The sequence below is a fragment of the Pelodiscus sinensis genome, chromosome 12 (assembly GCF_052426305.1).
Source record: "Pelodiscus sinensis isolate ZL-2025 chromosome 12, ASM5242630v1, whole genome shotgun sequence".
NCBI lineage: Eukaryota > Metazoa > Chordata > Testudines > Trionychidae > Pelodiscus > Pelodiscus sinensis.
In genome coordinates, this window is record NC_143063.1 from 47,069,623 (window position 1) to 47,095,079 (window position 25,457).

The 25,457-nt window shown below is 41.7% G+C and overlaps 1 protein-coding gene across 3 annotated transcripts in view; it reads left to right on the top strand.

Moving 5' to 3' along the window:
* Window positions 1-25,457, top strand: part of BANP (BTG3 associated nuclear protein) — a 278,499-nt gene that overhangs the window by 245,420 nt on the left and 7,622 nt on the right. The gene's annotated exons all lie outside the window — the stretch shown is intronic.

Genomic DNA, 25,457 nt, shown 5'->3' on the forward strand with positions numbered 1-25,457 from the left:
CTGTGTGCAGTATCTATCAGTCTCTGAATAATAATAAAAAGTACATTTAACACAGATGTGAGTTACTCATGCATAAAATTACTTGCAATCTCTCTGTATTTAGATTGAATGATATAAAGCTTGCTTTAGACCATTATTTCATTGCAGCTAACTTTGAATCCTTTTCAGACAGATAATAGTTCATAGAATACAATTTCATTATGCTGATTACCCTTGTTCCTCCATAGCAAGCAAATCTCCTAGGAGGTATTTATCTGCTTGGAGCTCTCAAGCCAGTAATGCTACAGTACATTTGTCATTTCCATTGTGAAAACAGGCACGAAAACATATTTGGCTGCCACACCTTTGTTTTTATGCATTTGTTTTCGTTTAGGCCTAAAGTACCTAAACTGAAAGCAGGATGAATTTTGCTACATTGGACTGCAGGCTTTAAATGCCCATTATTAAATAGTCTATCTCATATCATTTTAATTATTTGAGAGAGTGGGCCAGATGCTCAAATCCAGCTGATCTCTGATCTAATTGACATCAGGCAGTGGTACCTGGGGGTTACTGGAGGATATGATTATGCCTGTTTTCCTTACATAAGCCCCTGTATTGTAGACTGGTGATACCTGTACCACTACAACAGCCGTGAGCAAGAAGCAGTCAGGAGGCTGGATGCAGCCCACCAAGCCACCAGAGTCGGCCCATGGCCGCCTCGCTGAGACACTTAGGCACAGTGCAGCTAGCTGCTTTTGCTCTGGATGCTGAGGAGGGAGGCTTCCTCCTTCACCCAAACTCCCTCTCAGATCCCACACCCTCTCCTGTACTCCAAGCTCCTTCTGCACCCAACCTCTGTCCCAGACCCTACACCCCTTCCATAGAAATGTGGTCCTTGACCACTTGCCAAAATCTTTGAGTGCCCCCCCCCCACCTGAAAATTATTGCCCACCCCTGCACTACAGGCTTACTTTGCTATTGCAGAGGGAATCTTCAAATGGTTTGGAGAGCTATTGAGTGCTGCCAAAGTAGCTGAAACCAGCCAGCATGGATCTGATTTCAACTAAAAGTTGGTGATTTTACTTCTTGGTTCTTTTGCACAGTCTCTTCTTTTTTTTTTCAGGGTGGATAATTATTGGAACTATTTTTAATATAGGAAGTCGTTGTGGGATACTTTTTTGTGGTGTCCTTCAGTATTGCCAACTCATTTTATCAAGAATCTTGCAGCACTAGGTTATTTTTTTTATTTATTTAATGAAACAGCTCTCTCTTTTTTTTTTAAAGTAAGTTTGTAGCCCTCCATAGTTGCAGAGGAAAGCTTTAAATGTGTCCCCGGGGTAAGCTACAAGTTCAAAAACCAGACATCAAATAAAAAGATGGGCATAATTTCTGTGTTTTAAAAATCTCACGATTTGGGGGGGGCTTGTCTTGTAATTTTTAAATGCTTATAGTTAGCAATGCCATATGTTATATACAATTTACCATAGACAAAACATCCATATTATAGCTTGCATAGACCCTTCATTGGCTGTGGCCTGTAGAGGGTGACAGAATAGTCTCACTGTGTTGCAAGATGTGCTTGTCTTTTGGTTGACACATATATTTGAAGTCCTAGCTCTTAGTGGTGTTAAAGGGACAAGTTTTCAAATACCACTTTCCTTTTCCTGGAGGGCAAAATCAAATCAGTATCTTAGATGCCTGTTTAAAAATGCAGGAAATATGGGAAATAAGCAGGAAGAACTTGAAGTGCTAATAAATAAACACAACTGTGACATAGTTGATATGACAGAGACTTGGTGGAATAATACACGACTGGAATATTGGTAGAGAAGGGTACAGCTTGCTCAGGAAGGATAGGCAGGGAAAAAAGGGAGGAGGTGTTACCTTCTATATTAAAAATGAATACACTTGGACCAAGGTGGAGGTGGATGTAGGAGACAGATTTGTTGAGAGTCTCTGGGTTAGATTAAAAGGTGTGAAAAACAAGGGTGATGTCATATAAGAAGTCTACTACAGACCACCTACCCCAGCAGAAGAGGTGCCTGAGGCTTTCTTTAAACAGCTAACAAAATCATCCAAAGCGCAGGATTTGGTGGTAATGGGGGATTTCAACTATCCAGACATATGTTGGGAAACTAACATAGCAGGGCACAGATTATCCAATAAGTTCTGAGACTGTATTGGAAACATTTTTTTTTTATTTCAGAAGGCTGAGAAAGCTACTGGGGGAAAGCTGTTCTAGATTTGATTTTAACAAATTGGGAGGAACTGGTTGAAAATTTGAAAGTGGAAGGTAGCTTATGTGAAAGTGATCATGAAATCATAGAGTTCATGATTCTAAGGAATGGTAGAAGGAAGAACAGCAAAATAAAAACAATAGATTTCAAGAAAGGCAGATTTTAAGAAAATCAGAGAGTTGGTAGTTAAGGTCCCACGCAAAGCAAGACTAAGGAAAAACAACTGAAGAGAGTTGGCAGTTTTTCAAAGCAAATGGCCCAAAGCAAACTATCCCACTGCATAGGAAAGATAGAAAGTATGGCAAGAGACTACCTTAATGTGGATGCATTGGAGAGGGTCCAGCAGGGGGCAACCAAAATGATTAGGGGGCTGGAGCATATGACCTACGAGGAGAGGCTGAGGAAGTTGGGTCTGTTTAGTCTGCAGAAGCAAAGAGTGAGGAGGGATTTGATAGCAGCCTTCAACTTCCTTAAGGGAGGTTCCAAAGAGGATGGAGAAAGGCTGTTCTCAGTGGTGACAGATGGCAGAACAAGAAGCAATGGTCTGAAGTTTTGGTGGGAAAGGTCCAGGTTGGATATTAGGAAAAACTATTTCACTAGAAGAGTGGTGAAGCACTGGAATGGGTTACCTAAGGAAGTAGTGGAGTCTCCATCCCTAGAGGTGTTTAAGTCTCAGCTTGACAAAGCCCTGGCTGGGTTTATTTAGTTGGGATTGGTCCTGCCTAGAGCAGGGGGCTGGACTTGATGACCTTCTGAGGTCTCTTCCAGCTCTACGGTTCTATGATTCTATGAGTTAACCAGGAGATCTTATATGATCTAAAAATCAAAAAGGGGTAATATAAAAAGTGGAAACTAGGTCATATTACAAAGGATGAATATAATTAAACGCAAGTATGCAGGGGTACAATTAGAAAGGCAAAGGCACAAAACAAGCTCAGTCTAGCTAGAGACATAAAGGGTAACAAGAAGACATTCTACAAATATATTAGAAGCAAGAGGAAGATCAAGGACAGGATAGGCCCATTGCTCAGTGAAGAGGGAAAAACAACAGGAAATTTGGAAATTTGTTTTGGTTTTCACCAAGAAGATTGATGGTGACGGGATGCCACATAGTGAATGCTAGTGAAAATGGGGTAGATTTAGAAGTTAAAATTAAAAAAAAAAAGTTAGACGTCTTCGTCACCAGAGCCTGGTGAACTGCATCCTAGAATACTCATGGTGCTGATGGAGGAGGTAGCTGAACCTTTAGCTGTCATTTTAGAAAAGTCATGGAAGTTGTGAGAGATTTCAGAAGACTGGCAAAAGGCAAATAGTTCCCTTTTTACAGATGGGCACTCTAAGAACACCCCAGGAATTACAGACCAGTCAGTTTAACTTCTGTGCCAGGGAAGATAATGGAGCAAATAATTAAGGAATTCATCTGCAAACATCTGGAAGATGATAAGGTGATAGGTGACAGCCAGCATGGATTTGTAAAGTACAAATCATGTCAAACCCATCTGATAGCTTTCTTTGATAAAATAACAAGTCTTATGTATAAGGGAGAAGCAGTGGACGGGGTACACCAAGACTTTAGTAAAGCATTTGATACAGTCTCACCTGACTTTATCAGTAAACTAGGGAAATGCAACCTAGATGGGGCTACTATAGGGTGGGTGCATAACTGGCTAGATAACCATTCTCAGAGAGTAGTTATTAATGGTTCGCAGTCATGCTGGAAGGGCTTAACAAGCGGGGTTCCTCAGGGGTCTGTTTTGGGACTGGTTCTGATCTATATCTTCTTCAATGATTTAGATCGTGGCATAGAGAGTGCGCTTATTAAGTTTGCAGATGATACAATGCTGGAAGGGGTTACAAGTACTTTGGAGGAGAGGGCATAATTCAAAATGATCTGGACAAACTGGAGGAATGGTCTGAGGTAAATAGGATGAAGTTTAATAAGGACAATGCAAAGTTCTCCATTTAGGAAGGAATAGTCAGTTTCACACATACAGAATAGGAAGCGACTGTCTTGGAAGGAGTACTGGGACGTGTGGGGGAGAGGGGAGGGTCTGGCCGGGGGATGTTGGGCTCAGAACAGGGGATTGGGAGGTATGTGTGTGGGTTCGGAGCAGCACTGAGGCTGGCTGGGGCCGCGCTGTCTGGCCAGCATCTGGTCTCCAGTGGACGGCAGCAATGGCTGTGCTGCCTAACTCCGGTTGGTGGCTGCTTTCTGACCCTGGGCTGGTGTCTGGGGCGGCTGCGCTGCCTGGCCTCGGCTGGTGACTGCTTCTCAGGCTGGTGTGTTGTGTCTATGGGCCATGGCGGTAGGGCTGCACTGCTTAGTCAACAGCTGCTCCCCGGAGGACAGAGGGGCTCCTGACCTGTGGGGAGGCTCCTCGGTGTCCATCACTTGGGCAAAAGTCCTTGGGAATGGGTGTAGTTTGCTCCAGTTTTTGGGAAGGGGGGCCACTTACTAATGGGCAAAGATCAGCAACATTCAGAGTCCCGCCTCCAGCCGGCCACTCTGTTACAGGTGCGGCCACCACACAGTGGTCACGCTACAGTATAAGTGTCCCCATATGGTCATTCCAGAGCATAATTGTTCCTGCTATCAGACCCCTCCCTTTCCATGCTGTGTTATGGAAAACAATCGAATTTGAAGCATATCCCATTGTCCTGGAACAACCAAACCCTGACCTTGCTTTAAGTTATGATAAGAAGAAGCTGCCTACCAAATTTGTTGGTCCTAGCTCTTACCATTTAGGAGTTCTTGAACAAACAGACTTGCAGATGGTTGGACAGACAGACAGACAGATGCATAGTTTTTAAAAAATATAGTAAGACTGTTTGAGAAAGTGGGGAGGTTAACAACTACTATGCCATTTCCAGGTGATCATGCAAAATTAATGTCACCTGTATTGTTTCAGTTAATTAGTATCAAGAAAAGAGGAAAATAGATCAGTTGGTAGATAGACGAGTCTATCCAATCTGTTTACAACGTGTGTGTCACAGAAAGAGATAATATGATAGAGAAATGCGTCTGTGCTATTTCTGTGTTATTACATTTAGATTCTTGTCCCTCTCCCATCTCTCCATTTCATAACTGTGGAATGATTTTTCTCTTCTTAGAATTATTTTCATGAATATATTCTTGTTTCTCTGAGTGATGCTACAACTACAGTGGAAAAATAAGCACAACCAAATACTATAAAGTTTGTACAAAGGCAAATGTGAAAATGGATGAAACCTTATGTTTTGTGTTTAGAAATATTAATTCTTTGAAGGCAGAAACATTTAATCAGATCCATATTTTCTTTGGAGCTCTGTGTTGTAGCACAGTGTATAGTTTTTGTAAAGTAGTTATGGAAATTACCACCTTTTTGAAAAATTGTTTAAAAGTCTCAGAGGGGTAGCCATGTTAGTCTGTAACTGAAAAAACTTTAAAAACAGCGAATAGTTCTGCAGCACTTTAGAGACTAACAAAAAATGTAGATGGTAACATGAGCTTTTGTGGGCAGAGCCCACTTCCTCAGATGAATGGAGCAAGGAGTCCAGGGTACAAATATTCATTTATTTTTTATTTAATCTTTTTATTTGTACCATGCCCCACCCCACTCCACTCATCTGAAGAAGCGGGTTATGCCCACGAAAGGCCATGATACCATCTACACTCCTTTGCCAGTCTCCAAGGTGCTGCAGGGCCATCTGTTGTCCCCTATGTTTTTTCAGCCACAGACCAACACAGCCACCCCCTGAGACTCCTTTTGAAGGTCAGGGCTTAGGCCTCACCATGGTCTTTGACAATTCTGACTGGGTAATTTAGGTAGCTCCCTGTCCACCTTGCTAGCTTCTGTGAAGCCCCTTGTTAGGCACCTAACTCTCCTCATGTATTATATAGGGAAGGATGGGCACCTGACTTTGGACTATGGATTCCACTGAGTGGCAGGGCTCTTAAATGTTAGCTATTGGAAAGCTGAACCTAAATCTTCGTTATGGATCTAGCCCAGAGCTGATTCACAGGATTGGTTCCTCTCCTAGGCCCAGGCTGCCTGTGACTTAGCAGTCTCAGAAGGGTAGCCATGCCAGTCTTCTACTGAAAAAACCTACAAAACAACCAATAGTTCTGCAGCACCCCAGAGACCAACCAAAAATGTAGATGGTATCATGAGCTCTCATGGGCACAACCCACTTCTTCAGATGAATGGAGTAAGGGGTACAGGGTACAAATAAATAGCAGAGAAACAGAAGGGATGAGGAGGGAAAGAGAAGGAAAAAATATTATCAATTAGAGTGTCTATGCTAAATGAGGCTAAGGGATAGGCTATAATTACCTGGTGCTTAGCTTTTTATGTCATTAGGGTGTGGAATGTAGTGACCCATCCATGTCAGGTCAAACCTTGATTACAGGTGTCAGACTTGTAAATGAAACCAAGTTCTACAGCTTCTCTTTCCAGCTGATTTTTGAAATTGCTTCGTAGGCAACTTTAGATCCATTAGTGAGTACCCGGGCAAGTTCAAGTGTTCCCCCACAGGTTTCTGTGTGTTACCATTTCAAATATCTTGATTTCTAGTTTCCAAAATCTAGGCTTGTTTAAGGCGAGCTACCAATAATGAATGAATTCACAACATGTTAAGAAAAAGATTTTTAAAGTTCTTCTACTGCTATCACTAGATCATTTTAGTCCTTATGGATTGAAAATTAAATGATATAATGCATTTGTAACCCCTCCTGTTGGCTAGCCCAGTGTGAGGTTATTCAGCATAGGGGAAGCTTGTGACTTCTTACACCACTGTGGGGGGAGGGCTAGGCCTGAGGCTGCTTGGTGTGCTCTGCGTTGTGTATGTGTGAGTGCACCTCAGACCAGACCCACTCCGACAAATCACCAGGAACAGGCTTTATTCTGTGAAAAACATAGAAGAGGAAAACAGTTCAGCAGCCCCTTCTCTCAACATGCAGCCTGTGTGCTGCTTCTAGCACAGTCCTTGCTGAGACCCTGCTGGGTGCAGAGGGCACATCCTGGCAGGAACCAGGAAGTTCTCCCAACATGCTGCAGTTTGTAGTCCACAACTTGTAGTTCCCAAGGCTGCTGCTGAAACACACTGGACCTTGGGCTACACATTTGTGGGATATCCCTCTTCTCCCATCAGCTCCTGACCACCATGCATGGTAAGAAGTACCTCCCTTCCACCTTGGGATCTGAATGAAAGCCTTAGGTGCTTTCTGCTGTCCATGGCCCGTTTGAACTGCAACTAATTCCCCATATCCCTTTGCTCTCCTCACAGGGTTCCATGGAATATTTCTACTGATCTCTGCAGCTCTCCCTAGTACCATTCATGAGTATTTTAGATTTGTGTCAACCACTCTGCATAGTACTCTTCCTTTACCAACATAGGCTGAGAACTTCTGAGAACTTGTAGCTTCATCACACAAAGGGTTTAGTAATCCATAGGCATCTGAAAACTGGCTCTGATGTAATACGGTGTTGTGCTACAAAGCTGTTACTAATCTTTTGAAGATACATAGGGTGAAAAGACAGAAAGCCACAACATGCCAAACTAACTGCATTAGCTAAAAAAAGTGGCATTTGTTTGTTAAATTTGTATTGTTAACCACATCAGCCGTGATATGTGTTCTCTGTGCTTCTTCGGTTGTTTGTATAGGCCCACTGAGGTAATCTTAAAGTAGACATTACAGAATAAATCTATGTTGTAAAATATTCTAAAAGTAAAAGTACATGAGACTGTTGTTTTATTATTTGTTATGCAAGGAAACGATACAGATAGTAAAAATGCACTTTGGAATTATTCTTTCCTCCTTTCTCCTCTTGGTAAAGTTGAAATTAGTTTTGGTTTTCATAGTGTTTTGATATGGTAATTTGAGAGTTGAACTCTTACTTAGATTATACTACAGGCAGTCCCCAAGTTACGCGGATCCGACTTATGTCGGATCCATAGGTACCAACGGGGCTTTTCTCGCCCCGGAGGACGGGAGCGGCGGGATGCCCAGATGCGCCGCGGTCCCGCCGCCCGCGTCCTCGGGGCGAGAAAAGCTGCTCCGTGTCTCCCTGGTCTGTTGGTCTGCAAAGGCGCAGAGGACGCCGGCAGACCAGGCTTTTCTCCGGACGCCTGTGGTAGAGCAGCTGGGGCGCTGCCGGTTGGTCCCGCAGCGCCGCTCTGGGCGCTACTGGACCAACCCGGCAGCACCCCAGCTGCTCTACCCCAGGCGTCCCCAAGTCAGCCGCTGCTGAAACTGACCAGCGGCTGACTACAGGAAGCCCGAGGCAGAGTTGCTCTGCCCCGGGCTTCCTGGAATCAGCCGCTGATCAGTTTCAGCAGCAGCTGACTTGGGGACGCCTGGGGTTCTTAAGTTGAATCTGTATGTAGGTCGGAACTGGAGTCCAGATTCAGCCTGTTGAACAAACCTACAGTCCCTATCTTGTACGTAACCCGGGGACTGCCTGTATACAGGTGTTAGCTAATAAAGTTTTGATAGATGTAAGGTAACTTTTTACATGGATTGATTCAACATGTTAGAAATACACAGCAATGGTAGTTCCTCTCTCCTTGAGCAGTACATATGCTGAACCTAACTTAATTTCTTATTTCATTGGTTTATGGCATGTAAACAATAAGTTGCAAATTTAGGGCCAGGTTCTGAAATTGAAATCAAAGGGATTGTTGGTGTAGTTAAGATGCTATGTTTTGGGAGTAAGCTTATATAATGAATCTGGCCCGTAACTTCTGTAGGATATCCCGATCTTTAAAATAAGCTTATCGTTGCTTTATAAACGTTTCCAATTTATTCTACATTTACCTTTACATTAATGAAAATGTAGCTTCCTTGTAAAATACAGACATTTCTTTTAAGTAGTTTGGGACTTGGCTTTCTGAGAAACCACTTTTCTTGCCATGCAGCACCACAACAATTGAGGTTGGATGGGATAGACTTACTACCATTCCCATGTCTTAGTCTAGCAATAGAACATTCTCAGCAAAGACCCCTTGACTTTGAAATTCACTTCCTTGACACTGATGCTACAGAGCCTAACTCCTCTGTTCCCCAGGGCATCGGGGTCTGGCCCGTCTCTTATTGCGGAGGAACAGTAAGTCTGTGTGAATTTTGACATTTCAGAGGCTAGAGAAGATAAATAGGGTGCAATCTGTAAAGAATTAAAGGATGTTAAAATAATTAAGATCTGTGACCACGGTTTTATGGATTAGCTCTTGTCATACAAACTTAATGTTTTTTGATGAGATCAAGAGTGAGTGCTAAGCAGTGACTAGATCATGGTATACAGGTACCTATACAGGAAAGAAATTTTGACAATAGACAACTTTTTAAGTTAGCAGAAAAGGGTAAAACAAGATCCAGTGACTGGAAGCTGAAGATAGATCTATTCAGATTAGAAATAAAACATGATGGGTTGTTGTTGGTTTTTTTTTTGGGGGGGGAGGGGGAGAGGTTTATAACAATGAGGGTAATTAATCATTGGAGCAATTTACCAAGGGATGTGGTAGATTCTCCACCAGTTGAAGTCTTTACATTGAGACTGAGTATCTTTGTGAAAGATATGCTATAGCTCACACAGAAATTATAGCTTTGATAGCAAGGTTCTCTGGCCTGTGTCATGAGGGAAGTCAAAATATACAATGAATACTTGTTTCTGGCCTTGAAATTTATGAATCTGTGAACCCCCTGGAAATACTTTTACCACTGGATGTGAAGAACAATGTTGGGTTCATACATACATTTCAGAGCAGAGACTCTTGTTTCTTTCCTAGTTATGATGGCAACAATAATTAATGCAACTTCATCTTGAAAAAAAATAAGGGATTCCTCTTTTGGAGGAAGCATCAACCTTTCAAATTCTAGCTGTTTCCAAGGTTTTGCTGTTACCATAGTAATTAAAAGACAGATTGGCCCCAGATGTTGAGGAGTATCTTAAAGAGCAAGCCTTAGTTTGGGAGGTATCTGTTTAGAAAATGATGATTGCCAATAAAGTCTCTAAAACAGGAATTGCTTCCTCCATCCACTCATTTACACTTGTGCATGTTTCTCATTATTAGGTGTTGAGAGAGAAAAGCCATTTTCATGGAAATCTAATAGTCTATCCCTGTGAACTGCAGGTCATGTGTTCTTTATCTCTATGGAAGAAAAATCTTTAGTGTTCCATTGTAATTATCTTTAAAAGCTTGGCAGGTAAATACTTCTTACAGCCCTCAAAACTACTGGAGTAATTTCCCAGAGATTTTAAAATAAAATTATTATTTAATTTGTAATACTGTGTACACAGTTCTATTTAGGTGATCCCTCGTGCAGATTGTTGGTTCTTTGGTATTAGAAGAGGTTTGTGTTCTACACTAATTTACTTCTCTGGAAAGATTCCAGACTTGACAGTCCAGAACAGCTTTGGCTTGACCCAGACACATAGGGAAGCCCTCCTCTGGAGCGAGAAGGTAGTTCAAGTCTTTATCTTTATTCGCTACTTTTTTGCTCTCCTGAAGCTTTCAAGAGGTCATTTTTACCGGAAGTGGACTATGAAACCACTGAAATTATTTTGCATCAGCCACCAAACCATCATGATATAAAGAATTTTCCGTTGCTTAGCTTGAATTTGAACCGGTGACTGCGATGTAAAATGATGTAACATTGATTCCATTACCAACACCTGGAAACCGCTACATCCTTCTGTATTGGGTTTGGTTTAATATCATATATTATTCTATGGTTGTTCTGCTTTCTCTTTTAGCAAAATAGCTGTACAAATTTCTCCACTGAAATGAACAAAAATGAAGTTAGATTTTATAGGTGGTGGAGCCTTAGAATTTCCCCCAATTATATTCATCTAACTGCCCAGTAAATCTACTGAATAAACAATGTTTTGCTGGCACCGTCCATACAGGATCTTATTAGTCTTAAGGCTCCACGAAGAAAGTATTAAGACTGGAAAGAATGTGTTAATTGGTGTAATAAATCTTATTTAAATGGATAGATGTATCAGTTCTGATTATTAATATTTTAAAAAACTACATTTGCTACTTTGAATGCCGCCTTATTATTTTTGCTGTCATTGTTGAAGGAAAGTGAATGCCCATCTCAGAAGGACAAGGAGATATTTCTTAAACATCTTCCTCAAGATTAAATGCAGCTCTCTGTGAATCATCTAAACCAGGGATAGGTAACTTTTTTGGATAGGGGGCCACTGAGCTACAGAAAAATCAGTCAGAGGCTGTGGACAAGAGAGGAACAAACAAAACAAAAACCAAACCCCATCCCTCACCAGCATGGGCTCCCCAATGTTGGAGGGAGCCCTGACCTTCAGAGGCTGGATCCAGACGTTGGGGGCATCCCCATCAAACCTGAATAAGGTCCATGATCTCCACCCTGGACCAGGAAGGCGCCCGCCTTCTCTAGGCCCTGGCAGGCTCCTGGGAGCTGGCAGACCGCTCCTGGGGAGCGGTGGAGGGCTGGCTGCCAGTGGCTTGCTGGATCATGTTTTGGGGCCACTGGGTCAGGGGCAGTGACTTCTGGGTCTGAGCTGGCACAGGCACTGTGGCCAGAATCAACCCCTTTAAGGGCTCTGGGGAGAGAGAGGAGTGTTCTTGGTTGTGGCCAGAGTGGCCACCAGGACACCCTGGGAAGGCTGGGGGCCCCCTATTTTGAAATAAGTGTCTACACAGCATTTATTTCAAAATAGCAATTTCAAAATTGGCATTATTCCACGTGGAATGAGGTTTACCAATTTCGAAATAAGCCCTCCGTTATTTCGATTTAATTTTGAAATAACAGAATGGCTGTGTAGACACTAGGGGTATGTCTACACTACCCCCCTAGTTCGAACTAGGGGGGTAATGTAGTCATACGGAGTTGCAAATGAAGCCCGGGATTTGAATTTCCCGGGCTTCATTTGCATAAAGCCGGACGGCGCCATTTTTAAATGCTGGCTAGGTCGGACCCCATGCCACGCGACTACACGCGGCACGGACTAGCTAGTTCGGATTAGGCTTCCTAATCCGAACTAGCTAGTCCGTGCCGTGTGTAGTCGCGCGGCACGGGGTCCGACCTAGCCGGCATTTAAAAATGGCGCCGGCCGGCTTTATGCAAATGAAGCCCGGGAAATTCAAATCCCGGGCTTCATTTGCAACTCTGTATGACTACATTACCCCCCCTAGTTCGAACTAGGGGGGTAGTGTAAACATACCCTAGGATAGTTATTTTGAAATAATGGCTGTTATTTTGAAATAACTTTGCTGTATAGACATACCCTTATTGTTCAAGTTTTTTTAAGTTAGACTAAGGTGGCTATCCCTCTGAGATGATTAATCACACAGTTAACTCACATGGTTAACTTAAAAAAAAAAGCTAATTTAAACCAGTGGTTTTCTTCCTGACTTAAGGTCCAAACCGACCTTTTTATCAAATTTATTAATTGAATGTGAATCTTTCCTTTTTTCTGGGCATGAGACTTTTCTTTTGCACAGAATTTGCTGCTGAGCATTGCAGTATTTTCACAAAAGAATATTTTCTAAACCACCACTCAGTGATTCAAGGTCTCATTCTTTAAATGAACAGCATCTTTTATTGCATTCCAGCGTTAGAAATATGAACAAATGATGAGGGAAAAACACCGAATTCTTATAGTGTGGTGTTTTTGAGCTTTTTATAGTTAGGGAAACGTATGTGTTTTCCCAGATTAATAAAAAGTGCAACGCTATGCTAGCAAGAAATAGCCTAGGAGTCTATGGTGAGTTCATTTTGACCGAAATGAGAGTGCATAATTTGTCATTTTTGTGGAAACAGACTTTCAGCTTTTCCAAAACAATTACCCTCTTTTGGAATTCGGGGCTTAGAGTGTGGCTTTGTGCACTGTTACTATCTAGAAGAATAATTTTCAGTGATAAGTATAAATCAGTTGAGAATATGATATATACTGTGTCAAGTTTGGAAACTCTACAGGAATTATTTCAGAAGAAACCAGAGGAAAAGTGCATTTTAATCCTTCTTTTTATTGTCTTGCAGTTGAATTCTAAATGCAAACTATTAGTTATTGACTGAAAGCGGGATTTAAATGAAAAGGAAGAGTTCAGAGAGTGTAGCTGGGTTTATTTATTAATGATAATTATTTTATTGTTATTAGCATTTGCATTTGTATGGCAACCATCACTGTGTAACTTGGTTTAAAATGAAGTTAAAACCTTTTTCCCCCAAGGTTCACAAAGCTAATACCCAAACAAACTCAGTGCACAGTCAACCTCTAGAGTAGCGATGGCCAACCAAGAGCATGCGGCTCTTGTCCCCCAAAAGTGCGGCTCACAAAGCCACTCCTGTGCCCCCCCCCCAATAGCCCCCTCCACTGCTGCCTTCGGACACCCATGATACGGTCTCGCATGATATTCTTATCAATAAACTAGGTAAATACAACGTAGATGGGGCTACTATAAGGTGGGTGCATAACTGGCTGGATAACCATACTCAGAGAGTAGTTATTAATGGTTCTCAATCCTGCTGGAAAGGTATAACAAGTGGGGTTCCGCAGGGGTCTGTTTTGGGACCAGCTCTGTTCAATATCTTCATCAGCGATTTAGATATTGGCATAGAAAGTTTGCTTATTAAGTTTGCAGATGATACCAAGCTGGGAGGGGATGCAACTAATCTGGAGGATAGGGTCATAATTCAAAATGACCTGGACAAATTGGAGAAATGGTCTGAGGTAAACAGGATGAAGTTTAATAAAGACAAATGCAAAGTGTTCCACTTAGGAAGGAACAATCAGTTTCACACATACAGAATGGGAAGCGACTGTCTGGGAAGGAGTATGGCAGAAAAGGATATAGGGGTTATAGTGGACCACAAGTTGAATATGAGTCACCAGTGTGATGCTATTGCAAAGAAAGCAGACATGATTCTGGGATGTATTAACAGGTGTGTTGTGAGCAAGACACGAGAAGTCATTCTTCCGCTCTACTCTGTGCTAGTTAGGCCTCAATTGGAGTATTGTGTCCAGTTCTGGGCACTGCCTTTCAAGAAAGATGTGGAGAAATTGGAGAGGGTCCAGAGAAGAGCAACGAGAATGATTAAAGGTCTAGAGAACATGATCTATGAGGGAAGACTGAAGGAATTGGGTTTGTTTAGTTTAGAAAAAAAGAGAAGACTGAGGGGGGACGTGATAGCAGTTTTCAGATATCTAAAAGGGTGTCATAAGGAGGAGGGGAGAAAACTTGTTCATCTTGGCCTCTGGGGATAGGACAAGAAGCAATGGGCTTAAACTGCAGCAAGGGAGGTTTAGGTTGGACAGTAGGAAAAAGTTCCTAACTGTCAGGGTAGTCAAACACTGGAATAAATTTGCCCAGGGAGGTTGTGGAATCTCCATCTCTGGAGATACAGGCAGTCCCCGGGGTTACGTACAAGATAGGGACTGTAGGTTCTTAAGTTGAATTTGTATGTAAGTCGGAACTGGCGTCCAGATTCAGCCGCTGTTGAAACTGACCAGCAGCGGCTGAATCGGACACTCCTGGGGCAGAGCAGCTGGGGTGCTGCTGGGTTGGTCCCGCAGCGCCATTCCTCTGCGCTACTGGACCAACCTGGCAGCACCCCAGCTGCTCTACCCAGGCGTCCCCAAGTCAGCTGCTGCTGAAACTGATCAGCGGCTGACTCCAGGAGTAGGTAAGATAAATGTCTATCAGGGATGGTCTAGACAGTAGTTGATCCTGCCATGAGGGATCCTGCCATGAGGGACCTCTCGAGGTCCCTTCCAGTCCTAGTATTCTATGATTCTATATTTATACCAGAAAAGTTAGTTGGTTGACAGCTAGGAGACGAACTGCATGTATCTTGCCTTAGAGGAGCTGTGACCCGGGCAGCAGCGTTCAGCGGGCGGGGCAGACACTGGGAGCTCTGGGGGCAGGTATAGTGCTGGGAGGTTCTGGGGTTGGTGGACTCTAAAGAGGCTGGGGGGGGGCTGGCACTGGGGTGTCTGGGGAGCTTGCACTCGGGGTTCTGGGGGCAAGGCTAATAGTGGGTGAACTGCAGGGTCAGGGCTGACACTGGGAGACTCTGGGAACGGAGCTAATATTGGGGACTGGAGGCTGGCATGGGGGGGCTCTGGGGAGGTTGGGTGCAGTAGGACTCTGGAAACAGAAGGCTGGTCCTGGGGGGGGTCTGGTGCTCTAAGGGGCGGGGGGCTAGCACTGAGGTGTTTGGGATGGTGCTGGCACTGGGGGGTTCTGAAGGCAGGAGACTGGGTCTTGGGGCCATGGCATTTGGCAGACCGGTAATATTTTATTTGCATATTAATTATTTGTGATGTGCAAATAAAATGTTACTGGTCCGCCAAAAGTTTTGTGAATGAGTTTGCCAGTCCACTGTATAATAAAGATTGGGAGCCACTGATGTAAGTAATACACTCCACTTAAGTCCATGTCTTCGTCAAGACCAAGAACATTGTAGCACTCTCAGATCTGCAGTACTTTGATTGTCAGGCAATATTAGATGACCAAATATTGTATTTGGTCTGTTAATGATCTCACTCAAAATTATTTGAATTTTTTTATCTAGTTGATTTTTTTAAAGTCACTATTTTGTAGGTTTACTCTTCCTCAAATATTTAACTGAGCCACCAGTGTGCTTTCAGTTAGTATAACTCACACCCCTTATCAAATATTTCCATGCTGTTATGCCTAAAGAAAAGGAAGAGTATCAATTTTCTTGTGCTACATGTATTTAGTGTCTGAAATAATCAATTCTATTGGAAGTGGAGTTTCTGTTTTCTTTAGTTTAGCCATCTTCTGTTACCTGTTTTGAAGCATTGAGAAAGGATGTCAGAGAAAGGCTCACGGGAATTGAGAAAGTAAGCTCATTATTAGGGCAGATTGTTTGTTTAGTTTTTTCAATACAGTGCCTTTGTTTTTAAGGTCAGTGTCAGGTACAAATTACAAACTGAACTGGTTGTTCAGAGATCCTATGAACAGCCGAACAAAGACTGCACTGTTACCATTTGCTAAGGTTTTCACACAACCTCTGGTTTTCTAGTGTTGTATGCTAGAAAACCTTCAATCTCTTGTCTTTCTTTTTTATCATTCGTGACTGTGGTGTGATCATTTTACTTATTTTGTAGTTGCTCCAGAAATTGCCATGAAATCTGAAAACACATTAAAGTCCAAATCCGTCTGCCTGACGTGTCCAGGCATCAAGATAATTTACTGAACTCAGGCTACTTTAGTTCTTATTAGTGAGGAGCATGATCTGTCCATTAGAGGACAAGACAAGATTTTATTCTCATCTTTGTCATTGACTCTCTGTGTGACCCTGGGCAAGTCAGTTCCCCTCTTTCGATCTTGGTTTTCTCATATGTAAAATGGGAATAATAATATCCACCTTCGTAAAAAGCACTTTGAGTATCTGGGATTAAAAATGTTCTATGGGCCTAATTCAAAAGATGGAAAGACTCCCATGGACTTTAGTGGCCTATGAATCAGACCCTTAATTTGTATCATGATAGCAGGTAGAAAATCTGAACTTTGGATTATTTGCATTGCCCTAGGAATTCATTGTGTTAGTTGAGAGATGCTTTTGTTGTGTGTGGTAGGGCCTCTTGTCATTTGGTACAGAGAAGGTGTTGCAGTCACAGAGAGTGGGATCAAGTGTGCTGAGTTGTGGCTGAATTTAGATCGTTCTTTTTTAGCACAACAAATAGAAAATAATATATTGCACAATAAGGGCCGCAGTGCTCTAGGATTTGTTTCCAAGTCCTTTTACAATAAAAAGAATGGGTCAAGTCAGAAATATTCCATCTTCACTCTCATCCGCTGATGTTGTAATCTCAGAGGCAGGGCAGTAGTTTTACAAGACTTGTTTTATTTTATTTTAGAACATAATCTCCAAACTTTGAAGACATTAAAAACTCTCCCTTTGCTACCTTCTTTGAAGTTCGGTCAGCTGGTTTAATTTAGGTTTGGGATTTTTTTTTCTTGTTTTCACTCTCTCATTTGTTCAATGTGTGCTCCACACAGTCGGTTACCCCACTTTCAGTAGTTAAGCATGATTTAACCAGTTCTAAGACAACAATTAATATAATTTGTGTTGTGGGTGGGGAAAGCTAATAAATCATTGTCAGCATTCACGTTGTTTTGTCTCTAATTTTCATAAACACCAGACTTATTTTGAAGTGTTATAAACTGTGGTTGAGTCTGGAATACAAATGTGTAAAAAGGAGCACAAAAGAATTGTATTTGGTTACTTGTGTTGGAAGAAGGCTGTGGTCTCACTTCCAAATGATAAAATAGCCCACTCTGCCTAGGCAGCATGTTGGCACTAGAATTCCCTTTTGTAGACCACAGAATGCACACAATATTGCTCAGACCTGTTGAGCAGGACCAACAACCTCGCTGGCTTCTGAGCAAGGCAGGAGGGCCCTGCTCTGTGCCTCTGTAAGGCTACATCTACACTACAAAGAAAAGCCAGAAAAAGATATGCAAATTGCAATTTGTGTATCTTTTTCCACTTTTCTTTCAAAAGAGGCTTTTCCGAAATTTCGGAACCACCTCTTCTTTCAACACATCCCTTCTTCCTCATACAACGAGGTTTACAGGGATGGCGATAGAATGTGTCTGCTTTTCCAACATGGTATCCTGGAAAAGAGCTGCAGTCTAGACGTAGCCCCAGGGTGGGGCCTTGGGCGGAAGGAGTGGGACCTGGAGTTAGGCAGCCCTCAGCACCACAGAGAGAATGGCAACTCTTCCCCAGCCAGCCCTCAGAACTCTCCAGATCGTGCCATGTGACGCTCAGGAAGCAATTTAAAGGACTTGCCAGGAAATCCGGGCCCTTTTGTATCTCTGGGCCCTGGAGCAATTGTCCCCTTATCCTGCCCATCGGTGGGCTTGTACCTGTGGCACATTACCTACTAGTAAAAAGTTAAAAGAACTTGATTGCTTTCACTTTACAACCTCAAGGAAAGTCACCTGCTTAAAACAAAGCAAACCAAGAGCTACATTTTTATTTGAATTTCCATTGCACCTAGCAGTGTTGGTAGGGACTATACAAACAAGTCCCAGGCCCAGAATCCTCACAATCTAAATGCAGTACAAGAGAAAATAGATGCATACAAATAATTAGATGGGGGAATATATGGAAATAATATATTGCTTTCATGATAGGCAGTGTTTTCAGCACACCAGTGGCCAAACTCTTGCAAAAACCTCTGCGTTCCATTCTGTACCATACCATACCATAAACAAATAATGATTTTAGCAATAGTTGAGGTTTAAACCCCAGTGTTCTGGTGAAATTCTGCTTTGTATAACCACATTCCTAAGGTGTTTGAAATTTCCAATTGCCATTTTAAAATGCATTTTAAAGTTAAAGTGTTTATAATGAGACTACAGATATCTTAGCTTTAGAAGAAGTTTTCCTTCTCTTAAACTGTTCAAGGTTTTGATAACTTTATATGATGAAAAATACTTTCAGTAATTTCACCAATATGGCAGTAGGGATGGTAGATCTATTTATGAGATAGGAGATCTCCTACTAAACTCATCACTACAGGCTGAACCTCCAAAATCTGGGACTCTAGTCCGGCAACATCTGTGGTCCGGCAGGGTTTGGTCCTGCTTTGAGCCAAGGATTGGACTAGATGACTTTCTGAGGTGTCTTCCAAACCTAATCTATGATTCTAAGTAGTTAGATATTTAATATAGGGATATAAGCGAGTAGTTGACTTCTCGACTAAGCTTATCGGGTAGTTGAGTGGAGTACTCGACTACTCACTTCCCTCTCTTCCTTGCTGCCTCTGTTTGAGAGACAGCATGCGGGCTGAGGGGGAGACAGGAGCAGATGCTGTGGGGAGACGACTTAAAAGCCGGTTCCCCCCAGCACTGTCCCTGCAGTGTTGCTGGCCACCCACCTCTATCAAAGGCAGCAGGAGAGAGTGTAGGGGGACCAGGTCCACTGTGCCTCTGCATTTTAAATATAATAAGAGCCACTGGACTCTTACTATATTTAAAAAGCAGAGGCACAGCAGTCCCGGAGCAAGCCTCCCCTTATCTACTAATCATGCAGTTCAATATAGTGCTTTGAACTCCTAGGCAGGGTTGGTAGTTAACTGGGGAAAACACTAGTTAAGGACAGAGTGCTAGTAAACACCAATTTACACTGGGAAAACAGATTACAGAGCACTCAACCAAAAGCAGGCAGTGGGTGAACTGCTAGATGCTGTTATAGGTGGCTTGAGGATGTAAGTACACTGTGAATTACATGGAAAAACAGATTGTTGACAGGGAAAAAACTCTGGTTTATGTATCAGCTGTTGAGATTGGAAAATACTGTGTAACGCTGGCAAGAGCTGGCAAGGCATTAGCAAATATGGTTGTGTTCTTAAGAGCAAATATGGTTGTGTTCTTAAGAGCCACCTGACATACAATTTGGAACTACAATTTGGAACTACATGACAACACATTGGTTGAATATGGATGTGTATCACATTGGCTGTGATTTTACCTGGATAATGGTAAATACTATGCCATCTTTGCTGCCAGGTCTTATATCTGTACTCTCCCCCCCCTCCCCTCCCAGAGAGGTTATGTGCAATCCTGGTCCACAATAATACATAAACTTAACAACATGTGATCTTTCAAAGATATTGCAGGAAATTGCCATTTTTGTCACAATATCCTCATAGCAGCTATACAACAGTGAATCAAGGGGAAAATTGTGAAACTGGGATATCTTCTGAAATGGTGGTGGTTGGCTATTAAAGCAACTCATCCAGATGTTTTAGAACACTACTGTTTTATGGTTCTGACTGTGAGATGTTAGAACGTTAGAAACAAAAGATTTACAGGAGTGATTTTCTTTACTTCTGAATTCATGAAGACGTTGCACAAACGTAGTGCCAAAATACAGGAGATTTTTTTTTAATTTAGCAATTTATTGTGCACAGTGATGTTTTAAAAGTTATCATAGGGACAGATATGGATTGCAGCATTGCATTTTTTCTATGCGATCTGTAAAGAGATATTATAGTAACTTATTGGAGACGTGGTTTAATTCTTCATGCAGGAAAAACTTTTTTGATATTTAAATGCTTTTTGTGAATTATAGAAAGGATAGGTACAAGTTCATGTATCCATTGTTACTGTGAGTGGAATCTTTTAGTAGCCAACTAGATGGATGCAGTGTTGTGATAGCCAAGTTGGTCCTAGGATATAAGAAATACAAGATGGGTGAGGCAGTATCTTTTAGAAATTGGTCCAAAAAATTTATTACCCCAGCCACCTTTGTCTCTTAAAGCAGGTGGCTTTTGACATTTATTCTCTGATATATTTAAAAAAATAAAGTCTCTAACTACCTATTCTCAAATGGTACTAATAGGTCAGAAATCTTAGCAGCTTTATCTGTCGGGTGGACAATAAAGTTGTTGTATTATTAGTATTGAGAAGATGTTGACTTGAATTATAACCTTTTGAGATTCCTTCCTTGGACTGATAGGTGGACTAGACAAATCAGAAACGATTGTCTTGTTAACACTCGAGGAATTTGGTTTAAAATGCTAGGAAATTAATAAACACTTTTCTCTCATCTTGACCTCCACTGAGGGAAACAGGCACTTCTGATCCATCCAGGTTTGCGTGAATGGGAGGTGATAAAAAAGGAGAGATTTCTGTGTTACAATAACAGCTTTACCATTCCTTGTGTGCTAAGAACAAAACCTTTCCCTTCAAGTCAGTTCTTTCAAATTTTGAGAAGCGAATGTTGAAAAAGAAACTGATCCTAAGACAGACACCTGAATTGCAAAGCTATCCAACAGAAAGGTGTAACATGAGAGGTCCCTCATATTACGTATTCTGAATCTGTCCCATAGAGAGAAATTCTCTGTCAATCAGCAGGAAGTATTTCATGTAGCTATCGATAAGACGGAGTGACAGAGTGATTTTGAAGCACAAAACTATGTTATTGCCAATAATCTTAGTAAAATTCAGTATAAAATAATACAGGGTTATATCCCGTAGCCTCTCCTTGCACCATGAAAATAAATACTATTAAAGCTTGCTGGAAGGAGTGCTCTACTGTGGAAATTGCAACCTGGTACTATCTAAACTTTGACGTTTTCATGTAAAATAATTTCTGTAACGTCAATATAATGTGAAAGGGATGTAGCAATCCAGCAACCTGTAATTATTCTGGGGTTTGACAATCAGTGATAACATGTACGGTGTCAGAATTTGTCAAGAATTGTTGCTCTTGGCTGGTAAATACTCATAAATTCAGACTGTGAAGTGCCTCCAATACAGCATAACACTTGTCTTCAAAATATATGGCACAGAGAAGAAATGGAGAAATTAACATATTTCTTTAAAAACTAAATCAAGCAGTGTGGTCTCCTTTTCTCAACGGAACCTCAGCATACCTGAGATCCCTGTTCCTTGAGGTCACTTCGTTTTATCTCCTGTGCTCCTCAGGAAATTTCTGGCTTGCCCTGCTGCTCTGTGGCTACCCATCTGGACATAACAAAGAAATCAAATTGTATATAATCCATGTTAGAATCATTATTTGTTTTCTCCCTCTTTTAATATTGTTTGCTTAAATCTACTGATCAGTATGATTTGAAAAGTTGAATGTGTAAATTACAGCACATGCAAGCTAATTTTTTCTGTAGTTGCAATGGGTTTAAAGGAAGATATTATTGGAGAGAGATTTTCAGTTAGATATGCCTAAATTGTATTCAGACCTCATATTTCTCCTTTGCTTCATCAGTTCAATAAAATCACAAATATGAAAGGAGTCTTATCATAACAGTACTCATTTAAACTATTCTTTAATGAGTAAGATGGTTTCTGATTGCTCAAAGCCAACAATGAACCTAACCTATGCTAGTCAGCATAGAGATTTGTAATGGTTCATTGAGCACAAGCATTCATTAGAAATAATTATTAAATCTACACATTTATTATACCGTAGGAACACAGTGCAACAAGACATTGTCAAAAGATTAATGTCTTTGCCTTTGAGAATGAATATCTTGGCTTTTTCACCTTATTTATGCAACAGAAAGAGACCGTTCTTTTGTAAGAATTTTCTGTTCCATTAACATTATCACATAACTAGGACAACGTATTCAAGGCCTTTACAATAGCCACTAGTAGAATTAAAATCCCTTTATTATTTATCACCACTGCCCCCAATAAGGGTAATTTTCTATTTATTGTTGTGGACCACATATGCAACTCTTTATTGTGTGGGCTGCATCCACACAATATGTCTACTACCCGTAAGGAGACTACTCTTGAGGATGTCACATGGACCACAGCTCTGTGTTGATTAGGCTGCAAGTGGCCTGTGAACCGGGGCTTGAGAACCAGCGTATTACATTCAGCAGTGCAGTAATAGCTGTTAAATATTTTTGAAAATGTATATAGATGTAATACACTTCCCTAAATACCTTTTCCAAAGTCACTTTAAGAATGTAAAACGATGACAATCTTGTGAAAGTATGGCCAATAGCTTTAGCAGCTGCGTATATAAATACATTAAAAGCAAGAGGAAGACCAAGGACAGGGTAGGCCCACTGCTTAGTGAGGAGGGAGAAGCAGTAACAGGAAACTTGGAAATGGCGGAGATGCTCAATGCCTTCTTTGTTTCGGTCTTCACCGAGAAGTCTGGAGGTGTGCCTAACGTAGTGAATACAAGCAGAGAGAGGGTAAGTTTAGAAGATAGGATACACAAAGAACAAGTTAAAAATCACTTAGGAAAGTTAGATGTCAGCAAGTCACCAGGTCCTGATGAAATGCATCCCAGGATACTCAAGGAGCTGATAGAGGAGGTATCTGAGTCTTTAGCTATGATTTTTGAAAAATCATGGCAGACAGGGGAGATTCCAGAAGACTGGAAAAGGGCAAATATTGTGCCCATCTATAAAAAGGGGAATAAGAACAACCCAGGAAACTACAGACCGGTCAGTTTAATGTCTGTCCCAGGGAAGATAATGGAGCAGGTAATTAAGGAAATCATATGCAAACACTTGGAAGGTAATAAAGTGATAGGGAATAGCCAGCATGGGTTTGTGAAGAACAAGTCATGCCAAACTAATCTGATAGCTTTCTTTGATAGGATAACGAGCCTTGTGGATAAGGGAGAAGCGGTGGATGTCATATACCTAGACGTTAGTAAGGCATTTGATACGGTCTCGCATGATATTCTTATTGATAAACTAGGCAAATATAACTTAGATAGGGCCACGATAAGGTGGGTGCATAATTGGCTGGATAACTGTAGTCAGAGAGTTGTTGTTAATGGTTCTAAATCCTGCTGGAAAGGAATAACAAGTGGAGTTCCTTAAGGGTCTGTTTTGGGACCCGTACTGTTCAATATCTTCATCAATGACGTAGATATTGGGATAGAGAGTACTCTTATTAAGTTTGCAGATGATACCAAACTGGGTGGGGTTGCAACTTCTTTGGAGGATAGGGACATAATTCAAAACGACCTTAGCAAGTTAGAGAAATGGTCAGAGGTAAACAGGATGAGGTTTAATAAAGAGAAATGCAAAGTGCTCCACTTAGGAAGGAACAGTCAGTTCCATACATACAAGATGGGAAGCGACTGTCTAGGAAGGAGCATGGCGGAAAGGGATCTAGGGGTCATAGTGGACCACAAGTTGAATATGAGTCAACAGTGTGATCCTGTTGCAAAAAAAGCAAATATGATTCTAGGTTGTATCAACAGGTGTGTTGTAAGCAAAACTTGTGAAGTCATTCTGCCACTCAACTCTGCACTAGTTAGGCCTCAGCTGGAGTACTGTGTCCAGTTCTGGGCGCCACATTTCAAGAAAGATGTGGAGAAATTGGAAAGGGTACAGAGAAGAGCGACAAGAATGATTAAAGGTCTAGAGAACATGACCTATGAAGCCAGGCTTCATGAACTGGGCTTGTTTAGTTTGGAAAAAAAGATTAAGGGGGGACATGATAGCGGTTTTCAAATATCTAAAAGGGTGTCACAAGGAGGAAGGAGAAAATTTGTTCCTCTTGGTTTCTGAGGACAGGACAAGGAGTAATGGGCTCAAAGTGCAGCAGGGGAGGTTTAGATTGGACATTAGGAAAAAATTCCTAACTGTCAGGGTGGTCAAATATTGGAATAAATTGCCAAGGGAGGTGGTGGAATCTCCCTCTCTGGAGATATTTAAGAACAGGTTAGATAGACATCTGTCAGGGATGGTGTAGACAGAGCTTGGTCCTGCCTTGAGGGCGGGGGGCTGGACTCGATGACCTCTTGAGGTCCCTTCCAGACCTATGATTCTATGATTCTATGTATATCCTTGTGAGTTAGTGGCATCGGACACATGGTCCAGTAACGAGAACTAGCCACCCCTGCAAAGCCCTTCTCCTACCCCATGTCATGGGCTTTAAGATACATGGATGATAACAATGAAGTCAAAGGTTTTTATGAAACATAGACTCTAGCAGAAAAAGCCCCAGCTGTGTTTAATTATAGCACAGCACTCTGATCACTGGCTGCAGGGTGCAATCTCCTTTCTGTTCAATGAGCAATTTATGTAGAAATCCCTGGGTTTCTTCTGGAGGTCTTATCTGCTTTTAGTTCCCGATGGTGCTTTATTACTCCCCCCTTTACACTTACGGGAGATTTGGGAGTGAGCTTCCTCTGCCTATTGGGATTCAAGCAGGGCCTCTGGTGCTACTCCCTCATCCAAAGGCCACTAGAATTAATGGACAGGCTCCCATTGACTTGGCTGGGCTTTGGAATAGGGCCACAGCACAGTATGATGGGGCATACCAATGTTCCATTTTGTTTCTGTCCTCAGAACGTTGGTGGGACTCCCACTAGGATAATGGAAATTCGGTGCACTCATTACAAGAAAAATAGGTTCAGCAGTTAGTTATGGGAAGCAGTGTCTAAGTGCCACGTACGGTTACTGATTAGAAGAACAGCCCTTGTTCTGTTTGTATTAATCAAGGGTAGTTTTATTTTTAATATAAAAAAGGAAACCTGGAGTATTTAGTATGATCTCTCTCGAGGTGGTTTTGTTCCATCGCTAGTGCTGATACTTTTTAAATACAGAACTGCTTTGTATTACACAATCATAACAGTTAAACATTTCTAGGTATGTTGGCTGGTAACCCTTTCACTAAAGTATTGAAGGAATCCAGATTTTATAAAGCACAACAAAATGCTTCTGGTGTAACTCATTCAGTATGAATACCATATTCTCTTGGAAACCCTTAACTTAACCATTCTTGATGGATTGTTTT